The sequence below is a fragment of the Hyaena hyaena genome, unplaced genomic scaffold, assembly GCF_003009895.1.
Source record: "Hyaena hyaena isolate Hyena2069 unplaced genomic scaffold, ASM300989v1 scaffold_1445, whole genome shotgun sequence".
Classification (NCBI taxonomy): domain Eukaryota; kingdom Metazoa; phylum Chordata; class Mammalia; order Carnivora; family Hyaenidae; genus Hyaena; species Hyaena hyaena.
In genome coordinates, this window is record NW_024082078.1 from 330427 (window position 1) to 346686 (window position 16260).

The 16260-nt window shown below is 35.4% G+C and overlaps 1 pseudogene; it reads right to left on the minus strand.

Moving 5' to 3' along the window:
• Positions 1–9582: 9582 nt before the first annotated feature.
• On the minus strand, positions 9583–10322 carry LOC120225609 (annotated as a pseudogene).
• Between the last annotated feature and the right edge of the window lie 5938 nt (positions 10323–16260).

A 16260-nucleotide genomic window follows, 5' to 3' on the forward strand; every position in this document is an offset into this window, starting at 1 on the left:
ACAGCACAGAGCCCAATGTAGGGCTCAAACTCAGGAACTGTAAGATCATGACCTGGACAGAAGTCAAGTGTCAGATGTTTAACCGACTGAGCCACCCAGTTGCCCCTAAAAGTGAATGCTGTTTCTTAAGTAAAATCTCATCTCCAGTTTGTCTGGGGCACAAGAATACCCAAAGGGTCTATATTTCCTACACTTCATTGCATTCTGTAGCCATGTAACTGTACATCATAGGTAGGGTCCAGGGTAAAACGAAAATATGTGGGGAAGGTAGGACTAAAGTGTGTGTTCAAAAGAAGAAAAGATGTTCTATTAAAGGTAATAATATATAAAGTATTTCTTTCTTTTTCTCTCTCTCAACGTATTGCAGTGTTTTTGTATTTGCTAATTAATATCTTTCTAAGTAAAGAAAATAACACTTTTAATTATTAAATAAATTTTACTGTCCACATTTATTTTGTTCAATACTAGTTGAAAAACCTATATGAGGTCATTTAATGAACATAAGGAATAATAGCAGTTGTACAATTCATATTTCATAGTTTTTACACGGATATGCATTTCATTCTTACTGAAAGTACTTCTACAAACTAATTCAAGTATTTTTTATTTCGCTTCCTGATATGCACTCATGTATCCATACCCTCTATCCTTAGTTTATTTTTTAATGTTTATTTGTGTGTGTGTGTGTGTGTGTGTGTGAGAGAGAGAGAGAGAGAGAGAGAGAGAGAGCGCTCAAGTAGGGGAAGGACAGAGAGAGAGAGACACGCAGAATCTGAAGCAGCCTCCAGGCTCTGAGCAGTCAGCACAGAGCCCAAAGTGGAGTTTGAACTCAGAAACCATGAGATCATTACCTGAACTGTAGTCAGATACCTAACCGGCTGAGCCACCAGGTACCCCTTTATCCTTTGCTTATTGATGAGTAAGAAAGGACTGAAGTGAGAATGTACGAGTTGCTGTATTTTTCCCTTTCCATCTATGTCATCATTTCAGCATAAGTGAAGACAAGGAATTAACACTAGTGAGATAGGCTGCCACAGAGTTCCTTAAAACACCATTGCTTTCTTTCTGCATTCAAAAGAAATTCTGGTCCATACAAAAAGTTTGGCCTCTCTGCGCTATCAGCACCACCACTTTCTCAATCTCAGAAATATATGCTTAAGTTTTACTTATTTGAGTCTTGCTGAATTCCCACCCATGAAAGATCCACCATGATTCTCTATGCAAGGGACTTCGTGAAGGCTGTTTGCAAATAGTGCAGCAAAAAATGGAGGGCGCACATATTGTGTGAATCTCCTCTGGCCACATGCATATTTCATTGTCCCATGAGACTTCATTAACAAAGCAAAAGTTCAAAGAAAAAAATTATTAAGAATTTCAAAAACGGTGATAGAAGATCATAAAGCAAATGTAGGACTTGTTCTGTGATTTCTTCTTTCTTTTCTACAATTCCATTTACATTTGGTTTGAATTCTGCAGTTATTCCCAAAGCACCAGCAAATAGTTAAATTTTTTTATTTGCTGCACTTTCAGCTTTGTTGGGTCATTCCCTCTTTTGATTACCAATTTTTGTAAATTACCATGTAGCTATCTCACTAGGACACAAAGAAACAATACAGCTACTTGCTTTGCTATCCATGAATTAACTGAGTAATAGATATGCAGTAACTAGTCAGTGACGGAGTTTGAAAAAAATGACAATTAATCATGAAAGTGTTTCCATAGAGAATTATGAACTGAAGAACTAGCAGGAAAGTTTACATGTTCTGTATTTAGTCATATTTAGTGTACTTTGGTAACTGTAATTTGAACTGTGATGTTGGGGGACTAGTGTTATTTAACTAAACGACAGTAACTGATATTTGTGCATATTAGAACCATGCAAACTGAGGACTGCTTGTCTCATACCTTTTCACAGTACCAAGAATCTAGGAGTGGGTTAGAGTTCTGCTTTGGGGTTCTCATCAGGTTGCAGTTGAGAAACAAAACAGTATTATATATCTTTGATATGTAATGATAACAGTAATATGAGTTAGAGTATAAAATATTATTGATTTAATATAATAATAAAATGCTGTTAGGTTGGGCAGGAGGGTGGCTCAGTCAGTTAAGCATCCAACTTTTGATTTCGGCTTAGGTCATGATCTTGTGGTTCATGAGTTTGAGCCCAGCATCAAGCCCTACATTGGGTTCCACACTGACAGTGTAGAGCCTGTTTAGGATTCTCTCTCTCTTTGCCCCTCCCCTCACTCACACATGAACTTTCTCTCTCAAAATAAGTAAATAAACTTAAAAACTGTTATTTGGCAAGTTATGAAGAAACACAAAAGATCAGTATTTATACCAATAAAATACTTAACTTTTCCAACAACAAGACAATTGCAAAGCAAACAAGAGCAAACAAGATTTTGCTTTGCAGATTTTTATAATAAAAAGCAATGTTATAACCAATGTTGGTGAATGTATGTGGGAATAGACACTTTTGTATACTTCCATAGAGTGCAGTCTTTATGGAGAAAAAATATATTCAGATCCTTAAAATTTTTTCTTACTTTTATACCTACCACTTTTCCTTGTAGGAAAATATACTAGGGCAATATTAAATAAGTGAAGAAATAAAATCAATAGCATTATCCTAACAACTGAAATATCTGAGCTATAAATTTTACTCCTCAATTGCTGGGCTCTTTGAAAAATATCTATTTGGCATGTTTTATATATGGGACCTATTTTTAAATTCTATATATACAAAGATAAATAAGACTTGGTGCATGTTTTGAGAAGGCTTAAAATTTACCATGTGTATGGTGGGGTGTATATAATATAATATTGCACCAATTAGCTTTACTAAATGTCTGCAATAAAAATAGGTTTCTGTCTTCTAGAAGCATTAGGGCCTGAGGTAAGTTCAGAAGCAAGAAGACAGAGGATGGATGTCTTCTCTTCATGTTCTTGGCAAAAGAATTTGAGAGCAAAAGCACTGGGATGTCTTCCTTTTTCTCCATAGAGAAGTCGTTGGTATTTCTCTTGACCATGAGGGGCATCATGCAAATTATTAATGTCTCTTTGCTTCCAAAACTGTCTTGGAAGAAGTGTAATAAATGCTTTAAACTTTTATTTCATTTTATACTTTATATATTTTTTACATGTAGTCCTTTTTTTTTCATCTTTTCGTTTTCCACTACAATTCACGCTTATGATGTACATGAGAAGAAATCATCTCTGTTAATCTACTTGAACTAAAGAAAGAGACAGTTTGGAACAGGTTAAGTGTTATTTCCCAAATCACAAGCCACAGAGATGAAGGCTGGTAATCAGGTTTTCTGATTACCACTTCAGAATGGTTGTTTTTGTTTGCTTACATTATTTCCCATATGACTTTCTTTGACTGTCTTTTTGATCTTTTTTTTCCTAAAGGAGGAGAAGTATCTTCAAATGAAATGAAAAAGAAAACCAGACATTTTTCAAATACATATTAGTTACAATTGAATATATCATGTAAATGACTATAACTTAATAAGTACTTCTGTTGCATAGAGAAGGCGACTGTAGCAATTATTAAAGGCAACATATGGCAGGTGCCTTAAAGCTCCAGGGTGACAAAAACATATGACTTCAGCTCATTATAAGTATTTTCTAAGATCCTCTTAATTGCTGTAGTAATTAAAATTTACCAATTTTTGTGAAAATGCCAACTGACTTAGTACAACGGAAAAAATACATGTTTTGAATTATTAAGTTCACGTTAAAATGCACATTGTAAGAATACCAAAGGGGGGTGTCTCTCTCTATATATCTATATGTGTATCTTTGTTCTATATCAGTCTATATCTATTCAAATATATAGCTATACATCTCTCTATATATACTGATAGATAAGGAGTACCTGATTCTCTCTCCCTCCTCCCCTCCCCTCCCCGACCCGTGTGTGTGTGTGTGTGTGTGTGTGTGTGTGTGTGTGTATCATATAAAGAAGTCTTAGAGTTTAAATCCTTCTCTTACAAAGCATGTCTCACTTATTTTTCTACTCATTGCAACCTTGTTCTTCAGTATTTCCTTATTAGTAAAATATGCTGTGTGTGCTTGCAATCTACTGGTATAGGGTAATCATTAGCATTAAGAAAATTTATTAATTCAGATCAACAAGACAGCTCAATTTTCCAGATCACATAGTACTATTGGTAACACCACTGTGATTAAAAGAAATGTTTACTGCACTAAAACACAAATGGAAATGAAAATATGATAATATGTATTAACATTTTAATTCTGGGATCCCACACAACCAGGGGGGAAGAAAACCTTCCAAAAGAAATTGGATTTCTTTTAACTTTAAACTTTTCATGTTGTTAGATATTTCAGGTTATTGTATACCCTTGAGAAAAGTTGTTTTAACAATATAATTTTAAATTCATGACAACATAACCACTTGAAATTGGTTTTCAGGTTAGGGTTTAGTTTTTATTTGTTTAATCAATCCAAGCTTTATGAAACTCTTGAAGGCCTATAAATAGCTAGAAAGCTTTTTTTTTAAAAAAAAGAATAATGTTGTAAGAAAAATGCTTTTCATAAATTTAGTAAAATGTGAACACTAGTTCTTTTATAAATTATAGTTCAAAATTGACCAGATAAAAATGTAAAATATTTTAAAATGTAAAACATGTAATATCTTACCCTAAACTAATTTTATATTTTTAAACACTCAGGTTATATCAGTTAAGGTTCTGTACAGGAAGACAGTCCATTTAGGTTTTGGCTTTTTTGGCTTTTTTTTTTTTTAGCAGAAAATGGATATGTTTATGAAATCAGAGATCACCTCTGAAAATAGTGAATTTGAGCACAATCTCTTGGCTGTACTCTATCTCTGAACATTGGAATTAATAAGCCACTGTCACAACTGTAGCCCAACATCAACAAAATGGTGACCAGACACCCAGAATACTGAGGTCATCTAGCTCCACAGATTCTTGATATAAATGAAGCTTTGACTGGACACCGAACACTGAATCTAGTGGAGCATCTTCTATTTATAATTTAACCTATAAGATTTTGAGAGCTCAGTGAATTGATTACATTTGCTTCCCTTTGCTTTTATTTTTATTTATTACATATATATGTTTTATTTTAGAGAAAGAGAACATGAGCAGGGGAGAGGATAAAGAGAGAGAGAATCTTAAGCAGGCTCTATGGTCAGCATGGAGACTGATGCAGGGCTTGATCCCACGACCCTGGGATCATGACCTGAGCTGAAATCAAAAGTCAGACACTCAATGACTGAACCATCCAGGCATCCCTGCTTTTAAACATGCAGTGAGTTTTATCAAAAAACCTAAGATTAAAATCACTAGAAGCCACATCTTCATGACCATCATCACCATCTTCATCATCATCACTATTATTTAGTATCTCTGTTAAAATTTCTGTATAGTTCCCTTTGCATATAATTCACCTTTTGTGCTTTTATAGACACATATTATTTAGAAAGTTCCCACACCTGTTATAGTATAAGATGATTTTTAACATGGATTGCTCGTGAGTGTTTGCAGAGCCCTCATACATGAGACCTCAGAGAGCTTCTTTTCCCTTCTGTCATGGGAGGACACAAATGAAATGACAGCAAGCTATGAACTAGAGAGCTGACCCTTATCAGACACCAAATTGGCCAGCACCTTAATTTTGGATTTACCTTCTGTAACCGTGAGAAATAAATGACTATCACTTAAGCCACCCAGTTTATGGTCTTTTGTTATAGCTTCCTGAACAGACTATACACCCCCTAAAATCGAAAGCGGGATCTTGACAGATATTTACACATTTTTATTCATAGCCGCATTATTCAAAATACATAAAAGATGGAAGCAACCGAAGTGACTTATCCACTCAAGAGACGAATGAAAAAACAACATGTGACATGTACACACAGTGAAATATTGTTCAGCCTCAAAAATGAAAGACTTTCTAACATGGACCTTAGAGACATTATGGTAACCAAAATAAGCCACTTCTATATTTTATTTGGAGAATTGTTGATTCAAATCTTTTGTCCATTTCAGAATTGGGTCATTTGTCTTTTTTAATGTTTTATTTATTTTTGAGAGAGAGATAGACAGAACCAAGTGGGGGAGCAGCAGAGAGAGGGAGACGCAGAATCCAAAGCAGGCTCCAGGCTCTGAACTGTCAGCACAGGGCCTGATGTGGGGCTTGGACTCACGAACCAGGCGATCATGACCTGAGCTGAAGTTGGATGCTCAACATACTGACCCACCCAGGCACCCTAGGTCATTTGTCTTTTTATTATTGGCTGGTGAGAATTCCTTACCTATGTTTTTCTTTTGTCACTTTTGCAGTTGGTGCCATACCTAAACAACTATTGCCTAACTCAAAATCATGGATGTTTACTTCTATGCTTACTTTAAAATTTTTCATATTTAAATGAGGTCTATGATTCATTTTGAGCTCCTTTTTGTGTATTGTGTGAAGCGTGAGTCCAAATTCATTATTTTGCATGTAGATATCTGGTTGTCCAGCACCATTTGTTGAACAAACTATTTTCTCCACTGAATTGTCTTGGCACTTCTGTCAGAAATCAATTGACCATAAATATAGGGTGTATTTCTTGACTTTTAATTCTACTTCGTGATCTATGTGCTTATTCTTTTCCCAGTGCAAAGTTGTCTTTTTTACAGTAACTTTATAGTATCATTTGAAATGTGTGTCTTCCAACTTTGTTCTTTTTTTTTTTTTTCCAAGATAGTTTGGGCTATCTGGGTCCTTTGACTTTATATACAAAATTTAGGATCATTTTTTTTTTCAATTTCTTCAAAACATTAGCAGGAATTACTTAGGAATTTCATTGAATTTATAAATCAATTTGGGGAGTACTGCCATTTTAACAGTGTTAAGTCTTGAAATAAAGGATATCTCTCTACTTGTTTAGGTCTTTAATTTCTCTCAGTATGCTTTGAAATTTTCAGTTATGAGCCTGGCATTTCCTCTGTTAAAATGATTCCTAGTTATTCATTTTTTGTTACTGTTATGAATTGATTTGTTTCCTTATTTCATGTTCAAATTGTTCATTGCTGGCATATAAAAACACAGCTGATTTTTTTTCTTAGTTTATTGTCAACTTGGTTTCCATATAACACCTAGTGCTCATCCCCATAAGTGCCCTCCTCCGTGCCCAACACCCCCCTTCCTCTCTCCCCCACCCCCAACAGCCCTCAGTTTGTTCTCAGCATTCAAGAGTCTCTCATGGTTTGCCTCTCTCCCTCCCTCCAACTATTTTTCCCCTTCTTCTTCCCCATGGTCCTCTTAAGTTCCTCCTAATCCACCTGTTTGTGCAAACATATGGTATCTGTCCTCTGCCTGACTTATTTCGCTCAGCATAACACCCTCAAGGTCCATCCATGTAGCTACACATGGCCAGATTTCATTCTTTCTCATTGCCATTGCCATGTAGTATTCCACTGCATAGACGAACCACATCTTCTTGATCCATTCTTCAGTTGATTGACACTTAGGATCTTTCCATGTTTTGGCTATTGTTGAGAGTGCTGTTCTGAGCAGTGGAGTACATGTGCTCCTATGCATCAGCACTCCTGTATCCCTTGGGTAAATTCCTAGCAGTGCTATTGCTGGGTCATAGGGGAGTTCTATTGTTAATGTTTTGAGGAACCTCCACACTGTTTTCCAGAGGGGCTGCAGGAGTTTACATTCCCACCAACAGTGTAGGAGGGTGCCCATTTCTCCACATCCACGCCAGCATCTAGAGTTCTCTGATTTGCTCATTTTAGCCACTCTGACTGGCGTGAGGTGGTATCTCAGTGTGGTTTTGATTTGTATTTCCCTGATGAGGAGGGATGCTGAGCATCGTTTCATGTATCTGTTGGCCATCTGGATGTCCTCTTTGGAGAAGTGTCTATTCATGTCTTCTGCCCATTTCTTCACTGGATTATTTGTTTTTCAGGTGTGTAGTTTGGTGAGTTTCTTATAGATTTTGGATACTAGCCCTTTATCTGATATGTCATTTGTAACTATCTTTTCCCATTCCGTCAGTTGCCTATTAGTGTTTTTTTTTTTTTTTGTTTTGTTTTTTATTGTTTCCTTTGCCGTGCAGAAGCTTTTTTATCTTGACTAGGTCCCAATAATTCATTTTTGCTCTTGATTCCCTGGCCTTTAGGGATGAAAACACAGCTGATTTTTGTAAATCAATTTTGGATACTGCCACATTGCTGATCTTCATTAATAGTTCAAATAATTTGTGTGTGTGTGTTTGTGTGTGTGTGCATTCCTTTGGATTTTCTGTATCCAAGATTGGGTTACCTACCAATAAGAATAGTTTCACTTCTTTCTTTATAATCTGAATGCATTTTGGTTTGTTTTCTTATCTAATTGCCCTGGTTAGAATCTTCAATAAAAGGTTATGTAGAAGTAGCAAAAATGGATATCATTTTCTTTTCCTGATTTTACAAGGAAACATTGTCTTTCTTCATTAAATATCCTATCAGTTGTGAATGTCTTACAGATTACTTTCTTAGACTTAGAAGATTCATATGTACTTCTAGTTGTGAAATAGTTTGATCATGAAAAGGCACAGCACTTTTCAAATGCTTTTCCCATATCTGTTGAGACGATCACATAGCTTTTATCATGTATTCTATTGATATATAGGATTACATTGATGGACTTTTGTATCTTAAATCTACTTTGCATTTCTGAGATACACTCCACTTAATCATGGCATATAATCCTTTTCATATGTTGCTAGACTCAGTCTGTGAGTTTTTTTACTGATTATAATCTGCATTTATAATCATAAAGGATATGGTTCTTGTAGTTTCTTGTATTTTTTCAAGGCATATTTAATTAAATATCAAGAGTGCAATACAAAAGGCCCAAGTACAATGAAAGAAACACATTCTCCCATTAACACCAATAGCAATGCTCTTTCAAAATGTGCTTGTTGAATGGAAGGAGGATCTAATTTCACTACTGAAAAATAACAACACAGCCTTATCACAGCCAATATCCTTACACAATCTAGTAGTGAAATGAATGTTTATAATGTTTCAAACAGTTTCAACATGAAGTTTGATACCATATCTATATGTTCGTTTGGTCTTCAATAAAATTACCTACAACATTAACAAACATTCAAAGAACAAATCATTGATTAAAAACACATTGATTTAAGACTCAATAAAGTAAATCAGAGCCCCAAACTAAATGGTTAAATATATGAACTACTTGGACTGACATCTATTGTTTGATTCATGATGATTACATTTATTTAGCAAATAAACCCTTTTAAGGTACAATTTACCTCATTTGAGTTTTAAGTTAAACTTGAATCACAAAGTTCAAGTCTTATTTGCAAAACAGTGTCTCTAAGTCACTAAGCTCAAGGTTAAGAGTGATGCATATCTCATTTTCACATTTTACTGGAATTTTACATATTCAATTCATAATGTTAAATCTCTAGATTTTCATTCTTCCAAACTGAAAGCATAGTGTGCTACAAACCTAAGACTTCTGTTTTCTGATCTATTTTCTTCAAACGGTACATTTCTCAAGTGACTACATGTCCTAGAAGGGCAAGTTTTCATAGGGAGCCATTTCTTCAGAGTAGTCTGATGCCATCAGGCCTCTGAAGCAAAGGGACGAGGAAAAGAAAAAAGCCCAAACACAAGGTTCATCTGGTAAGCTTTGCAGTAACCATTACAAGGTAGATAGTATAAGAATGCAGCTTTTTTTTTTTTTTTTTTTTTTGGCTCAAAAAATCTGAATCTTGGTGTGGAAACCAGTACTTGGCTGTCCCACCACAGCTTTCTCCTAGGGGCTTGTCAGCCAAGTCTTGACTGTGGAGTATGATTTGTTAACCTGTCAGGTGTGAATTTCTAGGCACACAGTTCATTTTGGGCTTGTCCCAGTTTGTCTTTCGTCTACTACAGTTCGCTTTTCATTTTTAGGAAAAAACAAGTTGATCACTGGGTCTCCCCTTGTTAATCCCAGTTGGGCACTGCCAGGTTGCTGGGCTTGCTTGAGGTACTGGATTTGAGTAGCACACCCTTGCATCTATCTCTCTCTTTGGTTGTTAGTCTCATTACAAAGATGTGTTGCCTGTGAGCAGACTCCTGTTTTTGCTTTAGGTTTTCTATAGACTCCTTTTAGACAGTTACACCATTAGAATTAAGATCTATGTGTTTGCCCTCTGGAGTTGGGACACAGGCTTCATATTGTTTCCATTTTAGATTTAACTCATCAAGTGCCATAACTTTGAAGTTTGTTTCATTCAAACATTTTGGAGGAGGTTCCTCCTTGGTCATCTTGAATCCTCTCTAGACAGAGCCCATGCCAGTGCTGCCTACTCACGTAGGCTAAGGCCACATGGCAGGACTGCAGCCCAGGCCTCCAGATCACACCCGTTCCAGTTCCACACCTGAAGTCCTGCACCTCGCCCCTTCCACCCCCACCCCTACACGCCCCATCCCCTTCCACTCCCCGAACCCAGCCCTACTTGTCCCTCTGCCCCCCTCCTCCTCTCCCTCTATGCCTTCTTGCTCCTCTTCCTTCTGCAGCAACCTTGGCACTCCATTTTATTTGCAGGTCTCTCTGCCATTCAGTGAAACATAGTTTTCTTGCAGTAGTTTTGTCTGTTTTGCATATCACACACAGTAATAGTGGCCTGACAGAATAAGTTGAAAAATGTTATTTATTTTTTGGAAGAGGTTATGAAGGATTCCTATTAAACATTTTTTAAAATGTTTGGAGAAATTTAAGGGTGCCTGGGTGACTCAGTCGGTTAAGCGTCCAACTTCGGCTCAGGTCATGATCACACAGTTCTGGGTTCGAGCCCCACATCCGGCTCTGTGCTGACAGCTAGCTCAGAGCCTGGAGCCTGCTTCAGATCCTGTATCTCCCTCTCTCTCTGACCCTCCCCTGCTCACGCTGTCTCTCTCTCTCTGTCTCTCTCTCTCTCTCAGAAATAAATAAAACATTAAAAAATTTTATAAATTAAAAATGTTTGGAGGAATTTATTAGTGAAGTCATCCAGGCCTGTATTTCTCTTTGCGCTCTCTGGATCTTTCTCTCTCTGTCTTTTGCTAGTTGAATCTCTTTGATTGTTAGAGATCTATTCAGATTATCTAGAGATAGAGTGGAGATTTTGATTTTTGAAATTGTAATTGCCATTCTTTTACCATATTTTCTTGTTTTAGAGGGAGTTTGCACAGTTCTTCACTCTGTCATTACAGAAGGTGATATGGGTCAGAGGAAAGTTGGTTTTACCTCGTGGTTATTGTGAAGATAAAAACATTTGAGCCAATAATATTTTAATGAAGAAACTTTGTAATATAAGAATGATATTTTTAAAATATCTAATAAAAAGGACAATCAGTAATCAATGCAAAGATTACATATGTAGCACCTTTAATTTTACCACAATCTAATTCCTGTAAAGGGAGACAAACAATTAGGTAAATAATTGTGGATAAAAGGATGAAAATCCTTCTATAAAATATTAAAATGGGTCACAAGTATTTGACTACCTGAATTATTCCATTAAATATCTGAGGTTACCATATGACGTGAAGGTAAACACCAACTTATCCTAAAGCTGAGGGCATCAGCCTTCTAGGGCAGATGATTAATTAATGGAGCTTTTGATTCCAAGTTTAATAATTTATTTGCCTATCAATGCTGCCATAAAATCCCAGAAGCTCTTTACAAAATTTGCAATGAGATAGAGTTAGCAGGTGCTACTGAGAGAATATGCAAGTTTCCTTAACAAAATGCCAGAGGTTGATTGTCGACCAACTGGGGAAGACCTATGAGATCTTTCCAGTGTACACAAAAGGAATGAGTCCATAATTAAATTACAGTTAATCACAGATGGTTATTTTACAGCAGGTGCTCAACTTTGAAAGTGTAGCTCTGGACTATTTTTGTTCCAGCATGGTGCTCAATCCCTGTTGGTTAGTTGGCAATATTTATGGTTAGGAAAATGTTTGCTTATGGTGGAAATTTTATTTTACTTTCCACAAATATATTATCTCATATAGTCTTTCATATAAATTTTGTAAGCATATACACTGCAGTTTCAATAGTTTTAAAACACACTGAAAAATATAGTTTAAATATCATATTCATAACCCCCCTGGATTCAGAAATAATAGTCATGTAAAGGTATTAGCAGGAATATATGAAATAGCAGCCAAAATTTTAAAATTCAATATTGCTCAAGTTTGGAAAATTTGGTAACTCATATAATCAACAACACCTTCAGTGACAAAATATAGGCTTATTCTTGTCACATTTCACTTTCAAACAACTTAATAGAATAAGCAAAACACAACATAATATTGAATTATTGCTGCAGTAACCATTATAATGTATGAAGGAAAAGAATGGGATACATGATTTTTTACATGATTAAAATTAACACTAACATTCTATAAATAATAACTTGCTCAGCAAAACATATCCTTCTTGTGAATATCATAAGTATAAAGCTGATCTTGAAACATCTATTTCAGAACCTAATTATTAAAAATCTATTAAATGCAAGATGCCTGGCGAAATGCAAGTTATAATTGCACTTTCAGTTTTGGGATTTCATTATGGACTTATTAATATTCCGTATTCTTATAGGTAACCACTAATTACCCATTTCTTTCATGTCTCTCTATATGCGTCTCCTAATCCTTGGTCTGGAAGAGGAGTTGAATATTCTTGTTCCTAATTGCTTTGGCATTGCTTTCTGGCAATATTGCTTTCAATCTGTTATTTTCTGCAATGATCCAAATAAGTATCTCTCTCTCTCACATACACACACACACAAAGACTCACACTCACACTCTCTCTCTCTCTCTCTCACACACACACACACACACACACACACACACACACACACACACACAGAAAGCCATCTATAGCAGCCTATTGTAGGAGGAAAGCTCTCATCAGATTCTTGGAAGAAAATGAGAGAGAATAGCCCTTTCTAAGCAAGAGCGTGCATGGAATGATGTAAGTAATGTGGTGTCAGATCTGAGAACACCATTACCAACTGTGAGACTTTGGTCAGACTGAGTCAAATAAACAGAAACAAAGGAATCATGTTTATCAGCAAAACATATCATTCAGGATAAATCAAAATATTTGCAGAATCGATAAAGGCATTGCAAATCAAGACTCTGGCAAGAAACCAAAAAAAAGTTCAATACTTGTGTCAGAGTTTGACCTCTGACTTCCTTTCCCAAAGAGAACATTCTTGTACTAGATAAATTGAACCATGAACACTCCATTATATATGCCATTTTTTCTTGCTGCTCTTACCACTTAGCCTGTGCATATGTTATTCCTTTTTCCTGGAATGATTTCTCCCTCCTTCTACCTAAAACTGTCACAATCTTTTCTACCCTCAATTCCAGGCCTCTAATCCTTAAATTATGTCATTTACAAGTTATATCTGGGAAGCATTCCCAGGTAATATCTATTCAAGATTCAACCATATGATTTTTCTTTGTTATTTTTGAAATACTCAATATTTGTACCAAAATTGCACTTCGGACCTGATTGAAATTTTCTTCTTGTTCATCAACTGTGTATTCCTAATTTAGGGGGTGATTTAATTATATCCTTCATACCCAGGATGGTACCTGTCACATAGGTGCAGGTACTGAATAACTTGGATTTCTTTTACACGAGTAAATATGTTATGCTAAAAAGAGGAATACAAAGTAAGAGCACCACATTATTAGTTGTGAAATACCTGCTATGTTGAAAAACCAGAGGGTTTTACTACATTTTACATATTTATGTATAGTTTATATATTTAATATATAGTAGCTACCAGCTATGTTGTGAATACAGAAGATGTGATTTCCTTTTTTAATCAGGGAAAACTATGGCTATTGCTCTGTTGAACCTCTGCCTATTGTAAGGAAATAAAAGTATTATGCACATACACATTCAGATTGGATCCAAAGGTTGAGAGAAGCATAGCTTATCTAACGCATATCTAATGGTTAGTTTATTGCCTATGTCATTTCAAAAGCTATTTAAAATGGTCATTTATCATCTTTATTATAAGTCTACCTTCTAGAATTCTTAGTCTGATGTGTACATTTTACAGTGTAAGTTTTAACAATAAAAGGCACTTCTGGAGGCTTTAAAAGATTCAATGCACAAACAGTCCCCATACCTCAGTGAATTCCATACCTCAAGTAAATCTTATATAAAAGCAAGTAGATATAGTGGGGTCTAATATCACCAATTTCACATGACCTATATTTTAAAAACACCTCAGTAAGCAGCATGCTTTGAAGATGACGATTATGTTTCCTAAAAAGCTGCCATGGCAACTGATTTCCTATTAGTCAAAATGATATTTATATATTTATAAAGTAGGTTTTCTATGGAATGTCAGCTTTTAAAAATTACAGCCCTATTTGTCATATCTGAGCTGTTAGTAGATCTACCCATATATTTCACTGACAAAATTATTGAGGTGTAAATTAGTGAACTGTTTTGCCTATACTTTGTAAACTAGTATGGAAATAGTCAATAATATATTCCAAATTTACTCATTAAAAATTACATTAAATATTTTTTATAAAAAAAATCCTACACTTTGTACAAATAGAAACACATCGAATGTTTAGATATAACTCCTGTCCTTGGGTGTTTTCATGTATTAAGTGCTCCAACATTCCAGTCTGAAGAACAAGGATGGTTAGTAAATTAAATACAAGTGAGTTATTTTAATAGGATTTGAAGGGATAATGTTTTGGACATAGTTGATAACATATAAGTCATAATAAAGAAGGTAACAGAGAATATAGCCAGTGGTAATGTAATAGCATTGCATGGTAACAGATGATAGCTGCACTTGTGGTGAGTATAGTGTAACATATAGAGTTTGAATCACTGTGTTATACACCTGAAACTAATGTAGCATCATATGTCAACTATACTAAAAAAAAAAAAAAAAGTTGTATGTGTGCTTAGAGTGGATGTACTAATTTTTTTTCCATGAGACAAAGATCTTGAGTTATAATATCTCAATTTCTGACCTTCCTTTATAGAAAATCTTAAGTATATGGGGAAATTCTCTACCTGTGTCCTAATGGAAAGTTCACAAATTGATGCCCCTATGGATAAATGTTACACTGTGATTTTTTTATTAAACAAATTGAACCAATACTAAAGAATTATGAAATTAACATAAACATGTAAATTGTGTTCTTTTGTTTTTTAAATTTCATTTATTTTGAGAGAAAAAGAGAGAGAGCAAGTACAAACAGGGGAAGGGCAGAGAGAGAGGGAGAGACAGAATCCCAAGCAGGCTTCGTCATGCCAGGTCAGAGCCCAATGTGGGGCTTGAACTCACAGACCATGAGATCATGACCTGGCCTGAAATCAAGTGTTTGACACTTAACCGACTGAGCTATCCTCGTGCTCCAAAATTGTGTTATTTTCTTGAAAAGTAAGATCAGGCTTCTTTTATTATTAAAAGATCAGGTCCATTTTATGATTTGCATATTTATTGTGTCCTGGTACCAAGAGTGATTATCACTGGTCATTTATGACAGCTCTTTCACTGATATATATTTTATAAAAGACGCTATATTCATGGCACTACTTAGAGTTGGAAAACAAAAGGTAATCTGAGAAGGCCAGAGTTTTTTGTTTTGTTTTGCTTTTAATATTCTATTTATTTTTCAGAGAGCTCAGGCAGGGGAGGGACAGAAAGAGGGGAGCAGAGTATCTAAAGCGCCTAGTCCTATGGGGTTTGAATTCACAAACCATGAGATCATGACCTGAGCTGAAGTCAGATGCTCAGTTGACTGCCCAGATGCCCTAGAAGGCCACAGGTTTTAATATTATTTTTGTACTTTATGGGGAAAATGAAATAATTTATTATTTTGGGAAATGCTTATTTTGGAGAATGTTGAGTTACCTGAGGTGTGGGCAAGAGAGTGAGAAATGAAAAGTTCAACTTATTTCTTGCAAAGGCCACTACAAAATTAGATGGAAAATCATTTGTCAAAGAAAAGAGTGTTGGGATACAAATGAATCATAATGTGAGTAAAATTACATTCTATAAAAAACACAGTGAGCTCTGTCAAACATTAGTCAGGGTTGTAAAGTGTAATCTCAAAATAATCTTACAATCTGCTGAAAAAAATATTAGAAATAAAGACAAAAAGGAGAGAGGGCAAGATGGCGGAGAAGTAAGGAGCTCCGTACTTGCACTCGCGCCCA